The sequence below is a fragment of the Rattus norvegicus genome, chromosome 14, assembly GCF_021556685.1.
Source record: "Rattus norvegicus strain SHRSP/BbbUtx chromosome 14, alternate assembly SHRSP_T2T, whole genome shotgun sequence".
NCBI lineage: Eukaryota > Metazoa > Chordata > Mammalia > Rodentia > Muridae > Rattus > Rattus norvegicus.
Window position 1 is genome coordinate 78,030,686 of NC_141547.1, and position 22,636 is coordinate 78,053,321.

At 49.5% G+C, this 22,636-nt stretch overlaps 1 protein-coding gene across 3 annotated transcripts in view; it reads right to left on the bottom strand.

Annotated features, from left to right (window-relative positions):
* Window positions 1–22,636, bottom strand: part of C14h4orf50 (similar to human chromosome 4 open reading frame 50) — an 86,498-nt gene that overhangs the window by 19,395 nt on the left and 44,467 nt on the right.

The following is a 22,636-nucleotide window of genomic DNA, read 5'->3' on the forward strand; positions in this document are numbered from 1 at the left end:
CAGGGAAATAAGAGAGTGCCCAGAGTGACCACTCATTACCCATCGCAGAGCTGGGTGAGGACACAGGATGAGGACGTGGGTGTAATTCACGGGCTCTCTTTACACACACAGCTTCCTCATGCAGGTCTCTAAAAGACCCTCAGAAGGAGGCAGGCAGACCTGCAGCTCACTTCTGCCTCTCTCCAGGCTGTCCTAAATTTTAATTAGCAATAATCATCATAAACATTTCAGAGTACTTGAGCATTTACAAACCACTTTGCACGCATTATCTCCCTGGGAACCCATGGAGTTGGGTGTGTGGGGATCGGTGAGCGAACTGCTTTCTGGATGGTAGCCAGGGCCTTGCCTGTTGCAGTGGGGACTGGGCCTGGCATTCTCTGTAGCCTCTAAGTATTAGAACTCTTACACAGGCTGCTATTTCCAATGGGTCAGAGGCAAACAGCAATACACAGAAATTTAACAATTCCTGGCTCTCGAGAATTCTCTGCATCTCGCTTGAGGGTCACAGCAAAGGAGGGTGGAAGGACTCAAACATAGGTCTGCCCCACTTCAAGAGGTCATAGGACAGTGACAATAACGATAATACAGGACACCAAGTGATCCCACCTGAGCCGAGGACAGAGCCTGGCGCTTGGCGTGTTCTACTCATTCTATTCTCTGCTAACAAGGAAAGGAGGGTACGGTGCCAGCAGAAGTGGATGGAGAGGTTTGAGGAGCCAACCTGGGGCAGAAGGCTAGAAGGAAGAGAAGTGTAACTGGGTCAGGCCCAACCTGGAGATGGGGACTCAGTCTGAACAGACGTGTGAAGAAACACGCTCTGGGCTGTGTGATCCTGAGCTGGGGGCCTTGGATGCTAGGATCAGAAAGGGGGAGGGTCTGTCTCATCATGGCTCCTGCCTGAGTCAGGTCTCATTCACTGGAGCTATGGTTACTTGTAAGGCAAAGTTGTGAGCTCCTAACAAACTGTAGAAGCCTCCTGTCCAGGGCTGGGCCCCCAAGAGGGGAGCTGCTGGACCAACTAGGTCATGTAGCCCTGGAGTTCTGTCTTGGGGATGACATAACACCACCACCCTACACAGCCACCTGGCTTGGCCTTTATGGTCAGAGGAGCAAGTGAGGAAGAAAAAAAAAAGCCAAGGATATCTTTGCCAGCGCTGTGGAACTCAGAGGCTAATGGTAATGGGGATCTGGGTCTCTGCTCCAGGCAACTTAAATATTCATAACTGCCAAACATGAGTTCAAATGTCCGTCAACTGGAGAATGACTACTGAGCAATAAATACTCTACTCATATTACTCAGCCATACACCGGTGGTCCCTCGAATCTATAATCCCAGCCCTGGGTAGGCTGGGGCAGGAGTGTTGCCCTAACTTCAAGGCTATCCTAGAATGGAAAGTGAAACTCTGTGGTGAAAGAACAAAATAAACATGAAAGTTGAAATGAAATTGTGACCTCCACTGGTTTAAAAGCAGCCAGCCAGCAAAGTGCCCATGCCCTCAGGCAGGGACACCATAGTTATGATCCAAGGAAAAGGCTACATGAATTGACTGAACCCAGTTTCTAAGCACAAGACACATCCGCCCTCCCCCATCACCCTCAAGCTCCAGCACCAGGAGCAAACCCCTGGCTTTGTGAGCTGAATGCCCTCCCTCCATTCCTTCACATTCATTCCTCTACTCCCACCCGCCTCGTGCATTCCCTCCTCCTTCAGTTCATGTTTTATAGTTCCTCATTCAGGAATTGTTCTGAGGTTTCTCCTCAGACAACCAGGTCGGTGCAGAGGGACAGTGGCCAGAGACAGATGTCTGTCTGTCTGTCTGTCTGCCTGTCAGATATGTGGAGTGTTTTAAGCAACAAGCAGGACCAGGGCTGGCAGGAAAGATGAGGCAGCCTTGTTTCCACTGCTGTCTGGGTGTGAGAACCAGAGCTCTGGAATCAGGGAGTTGGAAGCCAGCTGCACAATAGTAGAGCTGATGGCCATTGTTCGAGGCCAGCCTTGGGAACCCCACTCCACAAAGCCAGAGTCTTCCAGGCTTGCAGTCCCCCACCCCATAGCTGCCTATTCCCTGCTCTACGCAGTCAGCTCTACACAGCCTTACAGTCTTCCTGCCTCAGCCCCTGAACCACTAATTCCAATCTCCCAAGCCCTCAGTTCATCTTGGGTGGGGCCTCCTCCTGGATCCTGGTTCAGCTGCACTGTCCAACTCCTCTCCAGCCCAGGAGTCCCTTCCAGCAATCTCTGTGCAGTGTTGCCGCTAACTCCAGCTCTATGCCCCTTGGTGTACCGTGACACCAACCCCACTCCTCTCCCAGACCCAGCTGGAAGTCCTTCGAGGGGTCCACAAACACGAAGCTAAAATTAACACATGGAACTCACGATATTAAGAGACATAATGTTTATAGTCATCTATAAATGGCAAGTGTTCACGAGACACATGATGATTGAATTCTGTGGAGCTCATTAAGTCAAGAATAAAACTCGGTCACAAAAGGCCCTGGGATCGTGTTTGTGTTTCTTCCATGAAACGTGGATCGCGGGAGGGTCCTAAACCAGTGAAGCAAGGGCATTCGATGCAGAAGAGCAAAGGTGACACCAGTGAACGAGGTTGTCTGTGGGCACACAGTGCATCTCTATGCGTACAAACACTCACTCATGCACATGACAGCTCTCGGCTCCACAACTGTGACAGCCAGTTGCAGCCGGGCTCTGGGTCTCCAGAGAGCACAGAGAGCACGTGGGGTAGATGACAAATCACCTGTGTTGCTCACACAGTGTTTTATGGAGGCGGGAGCAGGTCTCTGTGGGGACACAGATGGGAACCAAAAGATGGAGGCTTCCCCGAGATCGGCAGGAAGAGCCGCAGGAACGAATGCTCCTACACACTACATCCTCGGGCCGTTAGCCTTACGGGGGTGGCTACGCTCAGTGATTCCGAATGCAGACACAACGCCCCCGGAAGCTCATCTAAGTCAATGTGGCAGATGCTTTTAAAGCTGCTTTGCCTTTCCCCGCCACGCAAGTGTTAGGTGCCCCTTTGAGACACTTGCGGAAACAGATTGAAACAAACCCTAAGTCTGCCTTTTCCCGGGGCTGCGTGTCAACAGAGCTGCGATTGGAAAGCTGTGGGAGCCCTCTGCACTTGACATTTTACCTTTCCCCCAGTGTTATCTTCCCCAAAGCTAATATCCACAGCCCCTTCCTCACTGGGTCCTCACATCCAGAGGACCTCAGTCACATCCGGTCCTCGGTCCACTTAGTTCTCAGCACTCATGGCGCAGGAAACGGTGCTTTATAATTGCACTATGTAGCTGTTTGTTCTCACAGCTGGCTGTCTTTCCTATTTCTGACAATTTTTTGTTACAAGTAAAACCATGATAAATTGTACAATTAGTTATATCTGTGTCTCAATGACCAAGAAGTCACGGGGGGGTGGGGCTATTACTGTCAGGCAAAGCAAAGACCTTGCAAGGGGGGCAGTGCGTTGGTTGCTCGAGGCTGTGGTGAAGGCATTGTCACAGTCTGACCCAAGCTATAAAGCAACTGGTGTGAGGGAAGTGACTGGTGGGGAGAAGTTAACAAGGCAGACATCCAGCAGGACTTCTGACAGGGGTGTGTGGAGAGCAGAAATGAAGAAGAGACAAACTCTCATGGAGCCTTAGACACATGAATATTTTCTGAACTATGAAGGAACACAGCCCACCCCACACCAGAGACCACACTGCTTGATGCACTTTCCCGTTAACTCAATTTATCAATCTCAGCGAAATGAGATTTTTCAATATGCCCAAACTTTTATAAATATAAAAATTGAGGCGTTTCAAATCAGTTTTACTTTGGAACAGTGCTGTGTCAGAGAACGAACGTTGAGCTACTCTCTTAGTTGGGATTGCTGTGAAGAGACACCATGACCATAGCAATTTTTTAAAATTTTCACAGCAACTCTTACAAAGGAAAACATTGAACTGGCACTGGCTTACAGTCCAGAGGTTTGGTCCATTATCATCGTGGCAGGAAACCCTCAGGTAGACACTGTGCTGGAGAAGGGGGCTGAGAATTCTACATCTAGATCAGCAGGCTGTAGGAGGAGAGTGACACTGGGCCTGGCTTGTGCTTCTGAAACTTCAAAGCTCACCCCAGTGACACACTTCCTCCAAAAAGGCCACGCCTACTTGAACAAGATCATAAGTAGGCGTGGCCTTTTCAAGTAATGCTACCTCCTATGAGTCTATGGAGGCCATTTTCAGTCAAACCACCACTACCACAGCTACTTAGATCACAGTTTATCCAAGGCCATTTATTAAGACTTCCAACATCCAAAATGCTGGGAACTCCAGAATCATCATTTTGTTCAATAAAGAGGAAGACCTTCACCTATACAAAGGCTATAGATGTTGCCTAAACCTCTGACTTATTGACCAGCAGTCTTTTTTTTTTTTTTCAAGCCAGGATGTATGCCAACCCAAAGTTAGAAGCCAGGCAAACACTTCTTTATCCCAAACCCAACAATCCACTTAGGCATAAGCACACTGTTTTGTGAGGCAAGTACACTAACACTTCATTGCTTGACTCTGAAGCCTAATGTGGCATGTGTGCTTTTGAGAAACAAGAACTCAGACTCCTCAGCTGTCTCCGAGCCTGGTGATGACAGAAGCTTGAACTGGAAGCAAAATAGATGGAAAGTGAGATTCACTTTGGGCTCCTTGTTAGCAAGAAAAGCAAGCAGTTCAGCTCACAAAATGAACACCAGAGCTCTGTGCAGCAGGGACTCACGTGGACCCAGCCCAGAGGATGCCTGTAGAGTTCTCCAACTGCCTGTGCTCCTGAAGAGACAGGAATCAATGGGACTCATGGGCCTCCCACACGATGGCCCCCCTGTACCATCCTATCACGAAGAATGAGATGAGGAAGCCCTGAAGATGTCCTATCTCAAAGGGCAGTTGTGACAATGGCCAGTTCTATAGGAGCCACCCCACAGTGAGCAAGCTGCCCTGGGCTCGCCCCGGCAGGAAGACTGGAAGGTTATAATGGCTTTTACATGATTGTTTTTAGAGTCTCCTAAGTGTTTATAGCCTTTAAATGTCTACAGGACTCGGGAGACACTTCAGATGCAGTGGAACCCAGAGGCGGGTCCAGGAAAGAATGGATTCTGGAGGGATGATGCTCTGTGTGCTCTGGTGCAGAACTGAGAATAGGGGACCACCCACCTCTCTTGGACACAGATCCCCCTCCCTAGAATATATGAGTGTATAGGGCTGGTCTCTGCACACCCAAGGCTTTGGCAATCACAGGCTGTGCCGATTATCTCCATGCCCAGGTGATGCTTCAACCTCCCTGCAGAGAGCAGCCTCCTCTTCTTTCCAGGTTCATCTGTGGATCATTTCAGTCACAAGTGCCAACTCAGTTCACCTCCTAAGACATCATAGCCCATTTTTTCCAGTTGCCTCCTCCAATAAAGCTTTTAGAAAAGCCAACACAAGCTTTGTAAATCCCAAAACATCACCAGGCATTTTTAAGATCTTTAAATAACACACATCTAAGCAGTCCCTCCCCAGGGTCCTCCTGTGTGGGCAGTAGCTTTGATCTGTACACAGCAGACACTCCTGAACTGTAGCCCATCTGGAAGAGTAGATACAGAACTACCCCTGGGCTTGCTCCATATCCTGGCCTTCCCCATTAGCGTATGCAAACATGTTCACAGTTTGCTGCATGGCTGTGAGCTCTAGTGTTAATCTCCATGGATCCCCTGCCTAAATTCACTTCTGCAACCATGCTGCCTGGATGGGATGAGAGGAAAGGCTTGTAGCAAAGCCTCTTACATTAGAGACTGAGCTGCTCTGGCCACCTAGCAGAACTCATGGTGAGAGCAGGAGTCTGGCCCTGATCCAGTGAGACAGATGAGAGGCGGCTTAATGTGTGAGTGGTCAGGGCCGGTTCAAGGCTCACTGAAAAGAAACCCCAGGGAACAGAGTCAGAGCTAGGGTGGTCCCTGAGTAGGTCTCACTCTGGGTGGGTCACACCCAACTGGCAGTCCAGGACACATGTCTGGCATTTGCCTGAGTTCTGCACAATTTGTGTCCTGGGCAAAGAGAAGAACCGCATAACAGCCCCTAGCACTGGTGATCAGAGTAGAACATACAATTCAAGCTTTCTCTTAGAAAGTGAAGATGAGGTGGGAGATAGGGTGTTTGATCCTGTGTGAAGATTATATACATACACACGCACACATGCACACACACACACATGTGCACACACACACATACTTGTTCAGAGCTCTGCTTGGTGGGGAAGTCTCATTTCACTCTCTCAGACAAGAAGACCCATCTAGCTGTCACAAATGGTAAGATCCCATGGTGGCTGGACTTTTGGATTTTTAAACCAATATTCAGTCAAAGTGAATATTGAATTGATTGCTGATCTTCTTCATGCTAGTGACAGGTGCTACGGTCCTCCTTCCCTGCCCAGCAGCAGAAACAAACTCAGCTTGCGGTTGTCTCCAGGGCACAAGGGCATCTAGGTACCCTGCACTAAGGCACACGCTGCCACGCTGGTTAGTTCAGTAGTTAGGTAGAGTCCCAGTGCTTCTCACAGTATTTTCAAGTCACGTTAAGTTCACTGCATGGAAGCCTGCTATGGGATGTGCCTTACTTTCAACCCACAGACCAGGAAAGGATGCTGAAAGACTAAGACCCCACTCCCACCCAGGAATGCAGCCATGCATAGAAGGACCTGCAAGTCTGACTTGTGGACTTCAGACCTGACTCCATCGCCCACACTCGGGACTGGGTGTCACCCCCTCACCCTTCGTCACGGCTGCCTCGACAGCGCTTGTGATATCTGTCTGTGAGCAAAGGTCCAAGTGGCTCTTTCATGGGGTAGGTTGACCACTGCCTGAGTCACAGTGTGGGCATTACCTTCAGGGAAGATCTCAGGCTGAGCCTGTGGTCACATCAAGAGTTTAGTACCGGGATCTTCCCAGTCCATCCCCTGCCAACCCCATCCATACCCCACCACCCACCACCCACCACCCACCACCCACCACCCACCACCCACCACCCACCACCCACCACCCACCACCCGCCCCTGTGTCCTGACCCCATGAAACCAACATCTCAAGGCTGCTGTTGGCACAGCCCTGTATGCTGAGGCAGTCAGCTAGGATAGATGAAACCCCTTCTTTGGAACAGAAAAAAAAAACTCAAATACTAATATCCTCAGGATACACCTGCAGTGGGGAGATGCTGGGGGGGGGGGGCAGGGATCAGAAGAGAAGAGAGAAAGGCAAGAATGGAGAGAGAGGCAGAAGAGCATGGGAGTGGCAGCCTGAGCTAAGAAGCCTGAACAAGGGAAGGTTTGCTACAGCTCATGACTTCAAAGCTTTCACTCCAAGGTCAGTTGGCTCCATGCTCTGCCAAAGTGAGGTAGGATCTAATGGTAGTGGGGGCTTGTGGAAGAGGAAGGTACTCTGTGACAGCCAGGAAGGAGATAGGGGAAGGGCCAGCACCAGGTAAAATAAGGCTGGTAAGATGGCTGGATCAGTAAAGTGCTTGCCATGCAAACACAAGAAGCTGAGTTTAGCCCTGCAGAACCCATCTCAAAAAGCAGGGCGCAGTCGTAGGCACCTGTAGGTCTAGTGCCTGGGGAGGTGAAAGCAGGATGAGCCCTGAGCTTCCTGGCCAAGGACTCAAGCTAAATCAGTGGTCTCCAGGCTCACTGAGAGATTCTGCGTCAAAAACTGTGGTGGGAAGTGTCTAAGGAAGACACCCGGCTTCGACCTCTGATCTTCACACAAGTGTGCAGACATGTGCACCTGCAAAGACTTTTGTAGACACAAAAGAAGACAGAACGGCTTTAAGATCAAGATACTAGACCCCTGATCAGGCTAATGTTTTGTTCTCCCAGGGCCTAGGTTTCTGCAATAAGACAGTCAGGCTGACTCACCCCCAGGTCTCAGATAACTGTTTTAGCTTTTACAGCTTAATTTGAATCCATCCCCTTTCAATTCTGCTTAATATCACACAAGACCAATTCTTATTCGCTGCAAAAACCTGTCAAGGCTCTTTCATAACATGCTGTCAGCTTTCTTCTCTCTCATCACTGAAGACAAATGATGCTTCCCTTCCGCCTTTGCTTCACCCCATCTTCCAAGTTTGCTAGGGAGACAGATGGCCCCTCTATCAAGGAACATACCTCCTTCCCAGTGCCTCCGCTCATCTGCCTCTCTGATTTATGGGAGAAGCCACGCAAATCGGTTGCCACCCAGACCGCCAACCCAACTAGGTAGCAAGGTCTCCCGTGCCCCCTGTGCACCAAACCGCTTCTCCACACTGGATCTAGAATGGATCCCCTATGCCACATGAGACTGGCTTGCCACTCAAAGCTTCCCCTCAGCTGCCTGACAACCCTGGGCTTAAAACTGCTGCTGTCCACTGAGCCTCTGTGTCTGACTGGCCCTGAAGGTCCATTCATTTCCTCTCAGAGCCGAGACTGTGAAACCTCTGCTCTGATGTTAGTGGGATTTACCATTCATCTTCTTCCTGCCTCCCTGCACAGCAGTGTCTTCTACTGACTGACTATACCCAGAGGAGCAGCAGACAGGTGTAGGAATTCCCTCCAGCCTGCCACAGATTGTCTCTGGAGCCGATCCTGGCCTGGACTAGTGCACCTGTTGGTAGTTACCTCCAACTGGTAAAAGAAAATACCTTAGATATTCAGCTTAAAAGAGGAAAGTCTTTAGAGGTTACATGCCATGGTCACTTGGTCCCATTGCTTTGTGACATTTGACAGTAGGCTCCCTGAGGCAGGCTAAGGCTAGATTATTCCCCTGAGAGTGAAGACTCCCCCCAACTCCCCACTTTTCCCTGGAAACCCACACAATGCTCTTCAGGTTATCATGAGACCCTAATGCCCTGACTTGTGCACACATAAATGAAAGTCAACACAATCTCTCAACCCTGCCATTTGGTGTGAATCTGCTCGCCCACACAATAATGGTCACAGGTACATCCTCACTAGAGCTCAGTTTACTGTGGCGGGTGTCCCCGCGATCCTGTACTTACTAAAAGCACCTAGGTGCCTTTCTCTTGGTCCCAGATGCCACAGAACTCTGTCATCAACGTTTTCATGGTTCTTACGATTTAGCTGACTATTCCTAGTGACAAAGCAAAGCTGTCACCTCCCTAGGTTGCTGGCATAGCTGGATAGATAATGTTTTTAGAAGTTCATGTCACTTCCCATTAACAGGGTCCTCAAAATGTAAGTCCTGCGAGTCGGGGGCTACCAGTGAAGATGCACACGAAGATCCCTCCCACCTCTGTGTGAACAGTGATTTGGAATGGGTCTTGCCCTGATCCTCCTGACAAGAAGTAGCCTGGTTCCTCAGGTTTGGAGCAGCTTGTCATCTGCTTGTTGCACCAGGGACAAAAGCAGTGTCACTGTGGAAGTTCCAAGTTTGACCTCAGGAGACCTTAAGTCCATGCTCTCTCAAAACCCTCTACACCTCCACATACAGTAACCTGAAGGAACCTCCATAAGGCTGAGGGCCACTAGTAAGAGAGGGACGAGCATCCTTATTGGACAGACAGCAACCAACAGCTAACACCAGCCACCATCAGCCACCAGCCACAAGGCCATGTCTGTCTTCACAGTCCAAGTGAAGCCTCTGATGAGTGTGAGTGAGACCAGAAGAAAACTGCCCCACAGAGCAAAACTTTGTGAATGTATAAATGAGTAGCGGGGGCTTTGAGAAATCAAGCCTTGGGTAGGAATAGCCAAACAGTATTTAAATAACACACCCTCCTTTTTTCCAAATCAGTCTTCCAGTAGTGTTGATGGTGCTGGTGGTGGTGGTGGTGGTAGAGATTCACATAATCAGGTGTGTTCTCTCTGCCATGCTCTATGATGAGTCTGTATAAAGATTAAATGTGGGCTGGGAAGATACTCAGTCAATGAAGTGCTTGGTGCACAAACATGAGGACTAGAGTTTGAACCCCCAGAAGCCATATAAATGGTTATAATGTATCCTGGGAAAAAGAGATGTGTAGGATGATGTCATTATACAGCAAGGCAGGTCCAGGATGAGGCGAAGCCTATCATTGGATAAGAAGGAAAGGTAGCAGGGAAAGGTCTAGGAAGGAGAGAGGAGGAGAATCAGGGGAATCAAGATGGATGACGGAGCAGGATGATCCAGGTCAAGGTGAACTAGGTCAATTTTGTCTTGTCTAGATGGGCAGTTTATATCTTTATTACGTAGCAGTGAATTTATTGTGTGGATGTATTGTGGATTGAGCATTTAATGTATATCTGATTCTTAGGTTACAGTTTGTTGAGTCTTGATTTTACCACGTAGCTGGGACCAGAGTTACCGACTGGTCAGGGCTGGCCAGAGCAACTAGCAATGGGAGTAGAGAGACCGCTGGGACTAGAAGATAGCTAGGCTAACATGGTGTGGTGCCACACTGGGACCAGCCACCACTGAGTAAATTAGCACTAGTTCAGATGGCCTGCCAGAGCCAGAACTAGCGAAAGAGTGCAACTGCCAGGGTACACGGGAACCAGTTCCACTGCCTTTTTATTTTTACTGCAAAAGAGATGAGACATACAGGATCAGTGGCCAGCCAGCCTAGATAAGTCAATGCTCCCCATGCCAGGGGAGACCTTGTCTCAAAAAACAAGATGGATGGCTCCATAGGAATGACGTGGCCTCCAAAAATATGTTCATCACTATCACTGTAACACACACACACACACACACACACACTCACGGGAGTGGAGAGGGAGAGAGAGAGGGAGAGAGAGAGGGAGAGAGAGAGGGAGAGGGAGAGGGAGAGGGAGAGGGAGAGGGAGAGGGAGAGGGAGAGGGAGAGGGAGAGGGAGAGGGAGAGGGAGAGGGAAAGAGTGCCTACTTGGGTATAAAACTCTTGCCAAACCCTGTGAGTTAAGTAGAGTTATTATCCTTGTTCACTAATGAGGAAGTGGAGACCCTAAGAGAGAGCTTGCTGAAGCTTGCAGGACTCCCAGGTAGATAAGTTTCCACTGTGTACATTCAGCAGGACCTGAGCACAGCTATCTTAAATCATAACCTGTGACTGCCCCAAATGACTCCAGCAGGGTTTGCCCACATAGCTTCCCTATCCCAATGACTGCCCAGTTGACCCCAATGGTATTTGTCCACATCGCTTCCCAATACATTCTAAACAAAGGCACTAGAATTCTGTGTGGAGATCTGAAATGGGCCCCCAGCACCAAGAATGTACTTGCTCATGTTAGGTCAAGGTAAACCAGAAACCCTCCAGTTAAGTTGAACTCACTTTTGTCCTGACCAATATATATACACCCTTTTCTGACCCCAATCCTGGGCAATGGTCCTATCATAAATTGCACTCCACAATCCTACAACTGTTGGCCTCTTTCTTTGGTCTCATGGAACCCCAATGCTAGCCACCATGCACAGCTGTGTGCAGACTATTCTAGAACACTAATGAACTGGCTCCTGTTTCTTGTAATTATTTACATGGCTTCTCTTTCCCTCACATCCCTTGCCTTGTTCCCATCCCCCTGCATCAGAGCCATGGCACAGACATGTCTGTTGAGTGTTTTCTATTGGGTGACATTTCCTTACACCTGTACCACCTAGAATTTAGTAAAGCCAATACCTATAGCACAGGAGGTAAGATCTCTGCTCCAAAAGGTCATAACCCATGCTGATACACACTGGACACCCTAAATATGCATCCAAGACTCTCCCAGCAGCTCACCAGGGAGGTGGCACCTCCCTGTTATGTTGCATCAGAGGTGGAAAAGGAGTCATTCAGTGTCACAATGGATTGAACAAGAATAACCTGGTGCCAGACAGACTTCTCTGGATTCACTGTGATACCTTTCTATTTCCTGTTTCTCAGATATAATGGCTCCCAGAGACCTCAAACTTATTCCATGTCTCTGTAGGTCCCAGCTACAGTCCCGAGAAGTACCCCAAACCTGACAGCTGTCCCCACAGAAAAGAGCAGCTTTCAGACTGATCCTGCCTCCTGGTAAAAGGAATGGCTCTCAGAAATCCCTGATTGAGAGAGACTGGGTCACACGGACCACAAAGGTCTCCTTCTGTGCACCTAAGCTGCTACAGCAGGCAGCAATAATCAGTACCAGAAACATTGACAGTGGCCCCTTGGGTGTCAATCTGACTTTATCAGAGCCAAGACTAGGACTGGGGTGACTCAGGAGCAGGCCAGGATGTGGGAGTTCAATTGGATTGAAAGACTGGAATTCTGGATCTGATACCTGCTACATAACTTGGAAAGTATCTCTTCTGCTCCAAGCACTCCATTGCTTTAAGTATTAGGGAAACTGATTCCGTGGGTGTCATTTAGAAATTGAATATGACAACATGTGTGAAATCTTGCAAGATGATAAGCACACAGTAGGGATATATACATATACACATACATATATACATATATATCATATGCATATATATCATATACATCATATACATATCCACATGCACATACTAACACACACACATATATATGCACATATGTGTGTGTGTTACTCCAGTGAAGATAATATTCACATTAGACATAATTTAGTGAAAAGAATGTGCATACCTATACCGATGTGGCTTCTTGTGGCTATGACCAATTCCTGAGAGAAACAGATGGAGGGAATAAAGATTGCCCCTGCTCACAATTTCTGAGGTCTAATCCCATGGTCATCTTGAGACAGACTAGGCTGATACCGTGACAGGCTTCAAATTGGCAGTTCAGGAGACTAGGCCTAAAACTCTGTTTCTGAAAACTGGGTAAGTCCAGGCAACTCCAGGCCCTGCCACCCGGTCTGAGGCAAGGACAATAGGTCAGCGCCAGTTTCCAGACTCCCTTGGCAACAGTTTCCAGCCCCCATGCCTCAGCAATGGTTCTAGAATGTCCCTACCCTTTCCCGGAATTGCCCCAAAGTGCTTTAAACTGGCCCTGTGAGCTCACTGGGGCACCTCTATCTTGGAAGATGTTAGACTCCAGCATGCTGGACTTCAGAATAAGACGCCCTTTGCTTCTGCAAACTATCTGAGTCTGAGGTATCATTCTTCAGCGAATCATGGACCCTTACAATCTGGCTCCACTGCTGTCGTCCTAAGGAGAAGCTCAATATGACAGCAGGAAGCACCCCCAGTGGTGCACAGGAAACACAGAGAAAGAAACAGGAAGAGAGCAGGAAAAGATACCTTTAGGAAGCACATCACCCGGTGATCTATTTCCTTCAACCAGGCCCTGCCTCCTACAGTTTCTCCCGAGATAGTGTCACCAGCTTGGCAGGGACCAGTGTTCCACACTTGAGCCTGTGAGGGATGGTTCATCAGAGTGCCACACCCTGTTCTAAGCCTCTATACGGGAACTGATGTTCATGACAGGTGCAGATGGGGAAATGGAGGCACGGAAGGGAAAAGAGCATCTATCACATTTATGAAGTAGCTTGACTGGCTCCAGAAGACCCCATCTTCATCAGTGTGCCCTCCAAAACGCTACACCGGTAAAGCGCACGATGTTGAAGATACTGATCACTAGTTCATTATCACTGTGGGAGTTCACTGGCCGGGAAGGACCGCTGCCTGGAAGTGAATTCCCAATCTCTCAGTGCTGGAATTCCTGGTGGTTTTGTTTGTTACGTTTTCATTTCCCAAATAAACACATTCGATGTGATAAGCAGAAGGCATGCTGTTTAAAGTGTGCTTATTTCTGTCTGTGGTGCCAGGAGTGGCTAGGCACTGCGTAGGAGGACATGGTCTCCAGGCAATGTTCAGAAATCTAGTTCGCTTAAAGCACTATCAATATCATGCCCGTTCCTCCCAAGACCAGTGCCATTACGGCACAGCCCATAATCAAATCCCCTGGCCCCAGGACAGGGTCTCATATACTCCATTGTGATCTCAGTCCCATTATGTTGCCAAGGATGACCCTGATTTTCTGATCCTCCTGCCTCTACTTCCTCAGTGTTAGGATGACAGACATGAGTCACCATACCCAGTTTATTCCATGGTGGAGGGGAAAGTTAAACCCAGGGCCCCTGCTGTAACAGGCTGCCTCTGTGTAAGCACTGGGGGCCATGCACCATCTCCTGCAGGAGGACCTAATTGAGGATTGCCTGTGAGAGCAAGGGTTGGTAGTGCAAATAATGCCAGCCAATCAGGAACTGCTGTTTAAAAGAGATGCTTTCTTGGGACCAATGGGGGCATGGATGGAGGGTATTAAAGGAGCTTGCAACAGTGCTCAGATGAACCTCCTGCAGCATTTCTCACCTGCCGGGGAGTCTGTGTCTTTGACTCTGCACCAAGTCCCTCCCAACCCCCAAGGGCAGGTAGAGTCGGGCAGAGAGCTGTCCAGGGCACAAACAACACCCTGAAGGCTCGGTAATCACTCTAACCATTGAGCTACATGCCCGGGCTTGCCCCTAGGTTTCTAAAGTGAATTTTGATAGAGACCTCTGGCTCCATTCCTTGACCCTACAAGGGGAGGGAGTGGCTCTCTGTACAGCCCTCCCATCAACCTGGAGACCCTGGGCTTCCAAGAACTCCCAGCCCCCACGCCAAGGAAAAGTCAGAGTCCATGTGTTAGCCGGTGTTCCTTGATACCATCCGTCTAATTACACAGTCCTACAAGGTCATGACCTCCTCATCCATCATCCTTCAGGGCTATTCATGACTCGGTTTGACACAAGTTCCCCAAGGGGCTAAGTAGCTGCTGGTACCCAGGTTGCAGCTGAGGCTAAATCTCACTGGACTCACTTCATCTCCCTGGTCTTCTGCTGCATTTGGATGAGCTGGGTCCAAGTCCTAGTTTCCAGGAGGGGAGAGAGAATTCCACATTGCATCACAAATGTGCTCTGTGAATGTGAATAACTAAAGATTCTGTTACTCACACGGGGAGCATGCTCAGTGGACAAAGATGTCAGGCAACACATTGACACAGGAGGGGCCTGGAGGCTCACCTTCACCTCAGCCAGGAAGAGAGTGGCTCAGAGAGGGCTGCCCTCCATCGGGTGGAGGGGGACAAACTGTGGCAAGTCTATGCAGCTGAAGCATAGTCAGTCTTTTAAAAAAGGAAATTGTGACATGCTACTGTATACACTCACCTTCACGATACTGTACTAAATACAACAAAGCAGGGCACAAAGGGACGAATGCCATAGGCTCTCCCATATGAGGGACCTAATCGCCGTTTTCTTTAGACAGAACATAGTCTGGTGGTCACCAGGGCAGGTGGATGGTTCATGTTTCTAGGGATGGAGTTTCAGTTTGGGAAGCTGGAAATGTTTCGGGGAGAGGCATAGGTGATAGTCGTATTTAATGAGGTAAGTTTTGTCTTACATAGATCCACCTCAAAAAAGGCATGTCAACCAGTCACAATAAGACCTTAGTTTCAAATAAACCAGGAAAAAAATTACCAGTGTAATTTGTAAAATAGAAAACTGAACCGATTGGGTGTTTGATGAAATGAAAGAGTTATCACTTACTGGAGGTGTGATGGTGGAACTGTTTGAAATGTTTGTGAACTGAATGATGAACTAGCCCCACCTCCCAGGAACGTGTGTGGAAAGAGAGAAGGGGCGGGGCACGGACAAAGCTGATCTTTGTGGACCCTGAATGATGAACACACTGGATCCTTTCATTTTTCTGTCTGCTTTTGTAAATATTTGACATTTCTTGTCCTAGTATGTTTTCCAAAATGAGGTTAAACTTTCTTCCCTCCTCCCATCCTTCCTTCTTGTGATAGAGGATCTTACTACCATGGCCTCAAACTTAAAGGGATCTCCCTACCTGCACTCACAAAGCACTGAGGTGCACAGCCATGCCTGGCTAGGAAGCCAGCTTTCAGCCATGTTCACATCAGCCATCCTCATTTTCCTCCCTGCAGCCTCTAGCACTCTCGGATCTCTTGGAATCCCAGACCATGCCCTATCTTCAGCTCATAGGGCAGGAAGAAGGATATTCTGGAGCCCGGATGTTCCCTGCCTTCATATAGTCCTCTCTTCTAACAAGAATCACGTTTCCTTGCATCCTCTCCAACTGCCAAAAAAAGCACCCATAGTAGTGTTGACCATTATGATTCTGGAGGATTCCATAGAGGCCTCTCTCTGCTGAGCCGAGTGTGTGTGTGTGTGTGTGTGTGCATGTGTGCGTGTGTGTGCATGTGTGTCTGTCTGTCTGTCTCTGTGTGTGTCTGAGTGTGTGTGTGTCTGTGTCTATGTCTGTGTGTATCTATGTGTCTGTATGTGTCTGTGTGTATCTGTGTGTGTCTGTGCCTGTGTCTATGTGTCTGTATGTGTCTGTGTGTATCTGTGTGTCTGTGTGTGTCTATGTGTGTATGCCTATGTGTATCTATGTGTCTATATGTATCTGTGTGTGTCTGTGTGTGTCTGTGTGTGTCTATGTGTCTGTATGTGTCTGTGTGTATCTGTGTGTCTGTGTGTGTGTGTCTATGTGTCTGTGTGTCTGTGTATCTGTGTATATGTTCATGTGTGTCTGTGTGTATGTCGGTGTATGTCTGTGTGTATCTGTGTGTGTATGTGTCTGTGTGTGTCTGTGTGTGTGTCTGTGTGTGTGTTTCTATGTGTATATGTATCTGTGTGTGTCTGTGTGTGTGTCTATGTGTCTGTATGTGTCTGTGTGTATCTGTGTGTCTGTGTGTGTGTGTGTCTGTGTGTGTGTTTCTATGTGTATATGTATCTGTGTGTGTCTGTGTGTGACACTGCTCATGTTCCACAGCACACTGACCATACATTGCAACCATGGCATGTACATGGCACTTAGGGCCCATGAGGTTTTAAAAGTATGACCAACTCTGCCCCAGGGGACACTTGTAAACTGCCACACAGAGCCCAGAGCAGCGCATGTACTTTATCCTAACCTCTTCTGCCAGGGTCTCCTGTGTGGTCAAGTCCTGCTCACCTCTCTGTCACCACACTCTGTAGAGCTTCATGTGTCTGGATTATAAAAACCCACACTGTGTGAGTCACATCGTGGCAATGACACTGTAGCTCTTCCATGCTTGGGGGCCCCTTGGGGCGGAGGATGACTCACTCCTCCTAGTCATGCTGAAGCAAGACACCCCATCCCACAGGCCAGAGCTCTGAGGCCCTGGAAGGATGCAGAGCCAGACCAGTGCATGGGGTGGGAGGTAGGTGTGCTGCACTCCTGAGCCACCTGCCTCCTGGCTTAGGCAGGGAAAGCGTGTGAGGATGACACTGAGTTACGAATGCTGCAGGGCAGGGCAGCACTCTGGAGGTGACATCTCGAAGCATGCCACCAGGCCGTGTCAGCAATGATGGAAGACGATATCACCATGGAGGTGTTTTGCCAGCCAGAGTCCAGGCTTCCAAGGGCAGTGGTTGAACCTCCATCTTGCCAGCTCAGATTAGCGTGAGCACAAGGCTCTGTCCTCAGGGCACACACTCCACCTGGGTTTTGTAGGTTCGTTTGCTAGCTCCATGCTTCCTGTGATTTTATACCAGGCTTCTTGCCTCCTTAGAAAAACAGGAACTGAACACAGTGCTACATGGACCTGACATTCCAAGTCCTCACCTCTGCTACTGTCAGACCACCAACCTTCAGGGCCCAACAAAGGCCACCCATGCTCTCCAACGCTTTATCAAACGTCCCCGGTGGCCATCTTACCACTTCCCAGCACCCTCCACGGTCCTTTTCTCCTAACTGTGATCCCAGAAGGTGGAAGCAGGTCAGCTATTACTGGAACTGAGAAGCAAACACTTGCTTCTTAAGTGAAAGCTGCCAGAAGAAATGGAGTCGCTTCTGCCATGCTCGTGAAAGAACCAGTAATTGTAACAAAGCCAGAGGTAATGAGGGAGGGCGTTTTGCCAAATACACACACTTAGCACGAAGAACCTACTGGAGGTGCAGCCATGAGCAGATGCCATTACAGCTCCATAGGTTCACATCTGCCCATTTTGTACTTCACCGGGCTAGGTATGGGTCCTAGGATGGCATCCCCTGTATCTGTTTACTGTGTTCCCTTCACTTCGCCTTCACAGACTTCAGACCTCAGCCTCCTTGGATGTACATGAACCCACACGGTGCTCAGCTAACACCAGAGAAATCATCACCTTTGGAGAGAGTCTGATTGCCCCTTAAGGTTGACAGCTAGCCTCCCTCTTCTGATGTACCCCTGAGCAGGGCTTCTCTGTGATAGCAGACTGTGTGACCCACACCTGGGTGACAGGACTATAGCATCTCATTCTTTTCCTGGGTGTGGGAACAGCTCACCCTGGGGAAGGTAGGGAAGGAAGTCTGCTCCTATGGCTGACCCACTTTGGCATCTCCCCTTTCTGGCAGCCCCCACCCCCCCAGGGAGATGTAGCACAGTGCACACTTTGGTCAGGAGTCTACTTGCAGTATCCTCACAGGCAGCTTTCTACTCCACAGTCCCACCCTGCATCCCATCTGCTGATGCCACTGGGTCGTAGGCTACACATTGTCTGCCTGGAACCCCCAGGGCAGGAGCTGGCAGGAGACCAAGGACACCCAGTTCTAGTCCTTCCCAGCCTTCCAGATCCACGGGAAGATGAATGAGGCCACAGGGAAAGAAACCGCATTCAACACAGGCAAAGCCAGGCATCCCCAAGGGCCTGCCTCATGGCTAGGGGGAGGGGCACGCTTACTTTACTGGCTTTGGCTAGGCTCCAGGGGAAGTACTCCACGTGGCTTGCTGACAACTGACTGATAAATTATTTTCTGCTGCAGTTGCAGGGCTAGTCTGTTTGCTGGTCTCTCTGGAGGACTAGGCAGAGGAATGACTGCCCCCAGTTCCTGCAAGCCAAGCTCCTGACTGGCCTTCAATGCCCTTGGTGCAAGCCCTGGCCTGATCCATTCTTGCATTTGACAATATATAGCTGACAGAGGGTGTGTTGGGCGCCCTTGTACCTTCCAAGGGGCTAAGCTCTGCAGGCCTGGGAGAAGGACAGAGTCTGCCAGCATCTGCCAACATTCACTGCAACACAAAGCAGCCCTTCTTGAAAACCCTTAATGTGCCCTAAGAGGGAATGCTTATTGCAGCTTCTGGTTTACAAGTACTTTGTATTTAGTATGAAATCACCATGGTGAGCAGCAGGGAGCACTCTGGAGAGACCCATCTGGGTTGCCTCTCACCAAGGCTCAGAATATGAGCTGAGGCTGGAGGGAGCTGGGGTGACAGGATGATGCCTCCTGTCTTAGCCTTGAAGGATGACTTTGGAGACCAAAGGTGGCACTGCTCCCGCAGGTTGAGCACATCCTCTCTCCACCACATCCTTGATGTCCCAACTCAGGATACTAATGATGCAGTTCCAAGACAAAGAGCAGAAGAGGGGTCACCAAGCCAACATCCTCACCCAGCTCCACAGGGGACCTCAAAATCAGAAACAATGGCTGGCGTGCCAAATGGGATCTCACATTAACTGCCAACTTTATTTATTTATTTATTTATTTTGGGGACGAGGTCTTGCGACCCTGAGCTGACCTGGAAGTCACTATGGAGACCAGGCTGACCTTGAACTCAAAAATATCTCATCTCCCTGCCTCTGCCTTCCTAGTGCTGCGATCAAGGGTGTATGCCACCACACCCAGTTTAACAGCTACGTGTAAACAGAACAATTGTAAAATACTCCCACAACAGTGCTCTCCTATCTGGAGGGAAGCTCTAGGGGAAGCTCCTATCAGGGGTCCCCCAGCCAAGAGGAAGAATACCTACTACCTTCCATATGTCTTCCCCAGCACTACAGCAGCAGACAGTGGTCACCTAGCAACCACGACAGCCAGATGACTGAGTGAGATGTGGGCTCACGTGGCAGCCTCTCTAAGCTATAACCTGTACTTGGTTCCTTGTCCCTTGACAAGTGTCTACAGCTCCCATTTCTCCTGGAAACCAAACCCTCTGGCTCCTAGGTCCATAGTTGTGGTTGGTCTCATGAAAGACGGATAACGGGGAGAGAATGAAAGGCCAAATAAAAATTCTCTGTGCTTTCTCAAACTGAAACCCAAACCACATTAAGACCAAGCCCATGGGGTCTCTGGCTATGTACTGATGTGCCTCCGTTTCTTGTCATTGTCCCTGTCCTCCCGTCCAGGAGAGAGCAGAGTAGGTCAAAGGGCCTTCCCTTCAAGAGGGGAAAAGACCCCTATGGAAGAGCCTGGAACATGAGGTCCAAGGACCTCAGGGTGGCCTGCCGTGTTTCACCCTGTGCAGGGTGATTGTGCAGCTGTCACAGAGACCTAGTCCGTCCTAGATTTGCACACAGAAAAGCCCTTCTATCGCCGTCTTTGCACCTACCAAAACTGGTCTGCAAGGCCCACCAGCACCTTCCCTGCTTAAACTACAACCTCAACCTTAAGACAAAGACAAAAGCGCTCGCCACTCAGCGAGGGCTGAGAGCAAGTCCGATTTCTTAAAGTGCTCTCCGGAGGCTGTGCTTCAAATATTTATGGAGGCTGTGAAGTGGCCCCAGAGAGTGAGTGGCCCTGTCGACTTCACGCCCGCTGAAGTGATTTATTGGCTTGGGAATTGCTGCAGACACTCTGTCTGAGTGCTTGGTGGAAAGCCTGAAGACAGGACAGCTGGAGAAGAGAAAGGAGAGGCAGTTCTCTATGTCCCCTGATTATGGTTCTGCAATCACACCTCTAATCCAAGGAAGACATAACAATGACAACTAATGCTTACCCAGCACTTCCTCCTATGACAGTTCTAAGAGGCCATCATCACCGAGTCCCAGCCAAGGAAATGGAGATGGGGATCAGTTGGGTTGTCATACCCTGCCACCCAGCAAGTGCTGACCAACAGGCATGGGCTGGCGGCAGAGTGCAAGCAAAGGCTTTTGTTCTCAATGACAGGAGAACACGTTCTTCACACCGAAAGGCTGTGTCTCCTGCGTGGTAATCTCATGTCACTGCTCCCATGATCCCCTCCATCCCCCAAATGTGCATCACATCCACTGTCCTGGATCCTCTCTATAGTTTTGAAGACCCCAGACGTCTTATGTTAATGTATGTGGCTATGAAGCTGCTCGTTCCACATTACTTGGGTCATGTGACTTCGTCCCTTACCCTGTCTACAAGCCCGTCATCAGCCACTCCTGGGTATAAGATGCTCTACATCAGCCTCTCACCTCTGAGAACATGCTCCCTTCCAGAACTCACAGGAAGGACAGCAGCAGGAAGCTCACCCGACTCTCCAGCCTCCCTCAGATGTGACCATGTGTCTGCCTTCCAGCCTGACCAGAAGACTAGAGCCATCCCTCCATTCACCAGGGACAGGGTTAGGGAGCAGCCACAGGGCTGCACTGTCAGTGCCCTCAGCCTCAGTGCTGCTGGGTGAGCCTGAGCCATCTGCCTCCTTGACCTCCTTTCTTCATAGGCAAAGCAGGCGCGATGCTATGAGGTCCCTGTGGGCATGGCTACTCAGTGTGGGGCTCCTCCTCCTTTCACAGTCTCTGTCTGCTTTCCTCTCTGTGCTCCAGCCGTGCTTACCCCTGTGAACACCCACACGGCTTGCAATTGCTCACCCTGCTCCACTGTTGTCGTGATGCCTCCAGGTTGCAGAGGGTGATGTGACAGGACAGAACAAGGTGAGTCGAGGTAGTTTTCCCAGGAGAGGGTGAAAATGGGAAAATGTTCTTATTTCTAGACACAGAACTTGCACAGGTAACGGTGTCATCAGCGGTCAGAAAGCTGAGGAAGCCCCCGCTGAGCACAGCCAGCACTTATGAGCACCTCTCCTGCACTGGAAGCAAATGTTTCATAGGTGTGGTGGGTCATCAAATCAATCCACAACCCTGACATGCAAATATATCATCTCCATGCTTAAGATGAAAACATAAATAAATATGGAGGCCGATGAAAAGTCACAAGAGTCAAGATGGGAAAGATCAAGTCTTGTGCTAAGAGGCAGGGAAGGAGAGCCATTTTCCGTTCTTTCATTGCTGGGAGAGACCAGGGTGCCATGGCCACATTGGCTTTCATTCTCATGACAGCATCGGACAGGGCCACTCCCATTTTATACAGAAAGAGTCTAATACACAAACAGATGAAGGGCTTTGCCCAGCATCACACTGACTTAACAAGGACATTGCTGGGGGTTGAACTCAGAGCAGCCAGGCCCCAGACTGAATAAGTTCAATAGTTTGTCTGGAGCCAGTGTCCATGTGTCTGGTGATAACTTATTCAGGTACTTCATAGCAGAAACTACTAGGCAAGTCTAGATAAAATATACGGACAATATATTTGTCAGCTATGATCTGTGAAGGACCACGGCTGAGAGGCTTTGTGGGACTGACCCTGACAGCAGGGTGTGGGGGTTCCTGTGAAGTCTGATGGGAGGTCAGAGTCCTTCCCCTCACTTGCAGTCTGTGGGAGGTCCAGGTGACTGTGAGGGTGGGGAAACTGGACAGGAATCCCGTAGCCTGTGGGACACCAGGAACCATGGGAAAGGACTTGGAGGACCCTGTAGGTTTGGGCCCAGAGGTGTGAACCAGATGTCAAGCAGAGTTGCTTTGGCTGTGTCATCTTTGAGTCAGCCCTCAGTGAGAAGGTACTGGTCAGCCATGTCAGCCCGACAGAGCAAGGGAAGTCCTTGGGGTAGGGATCACCAGCAGAGCCTCAGC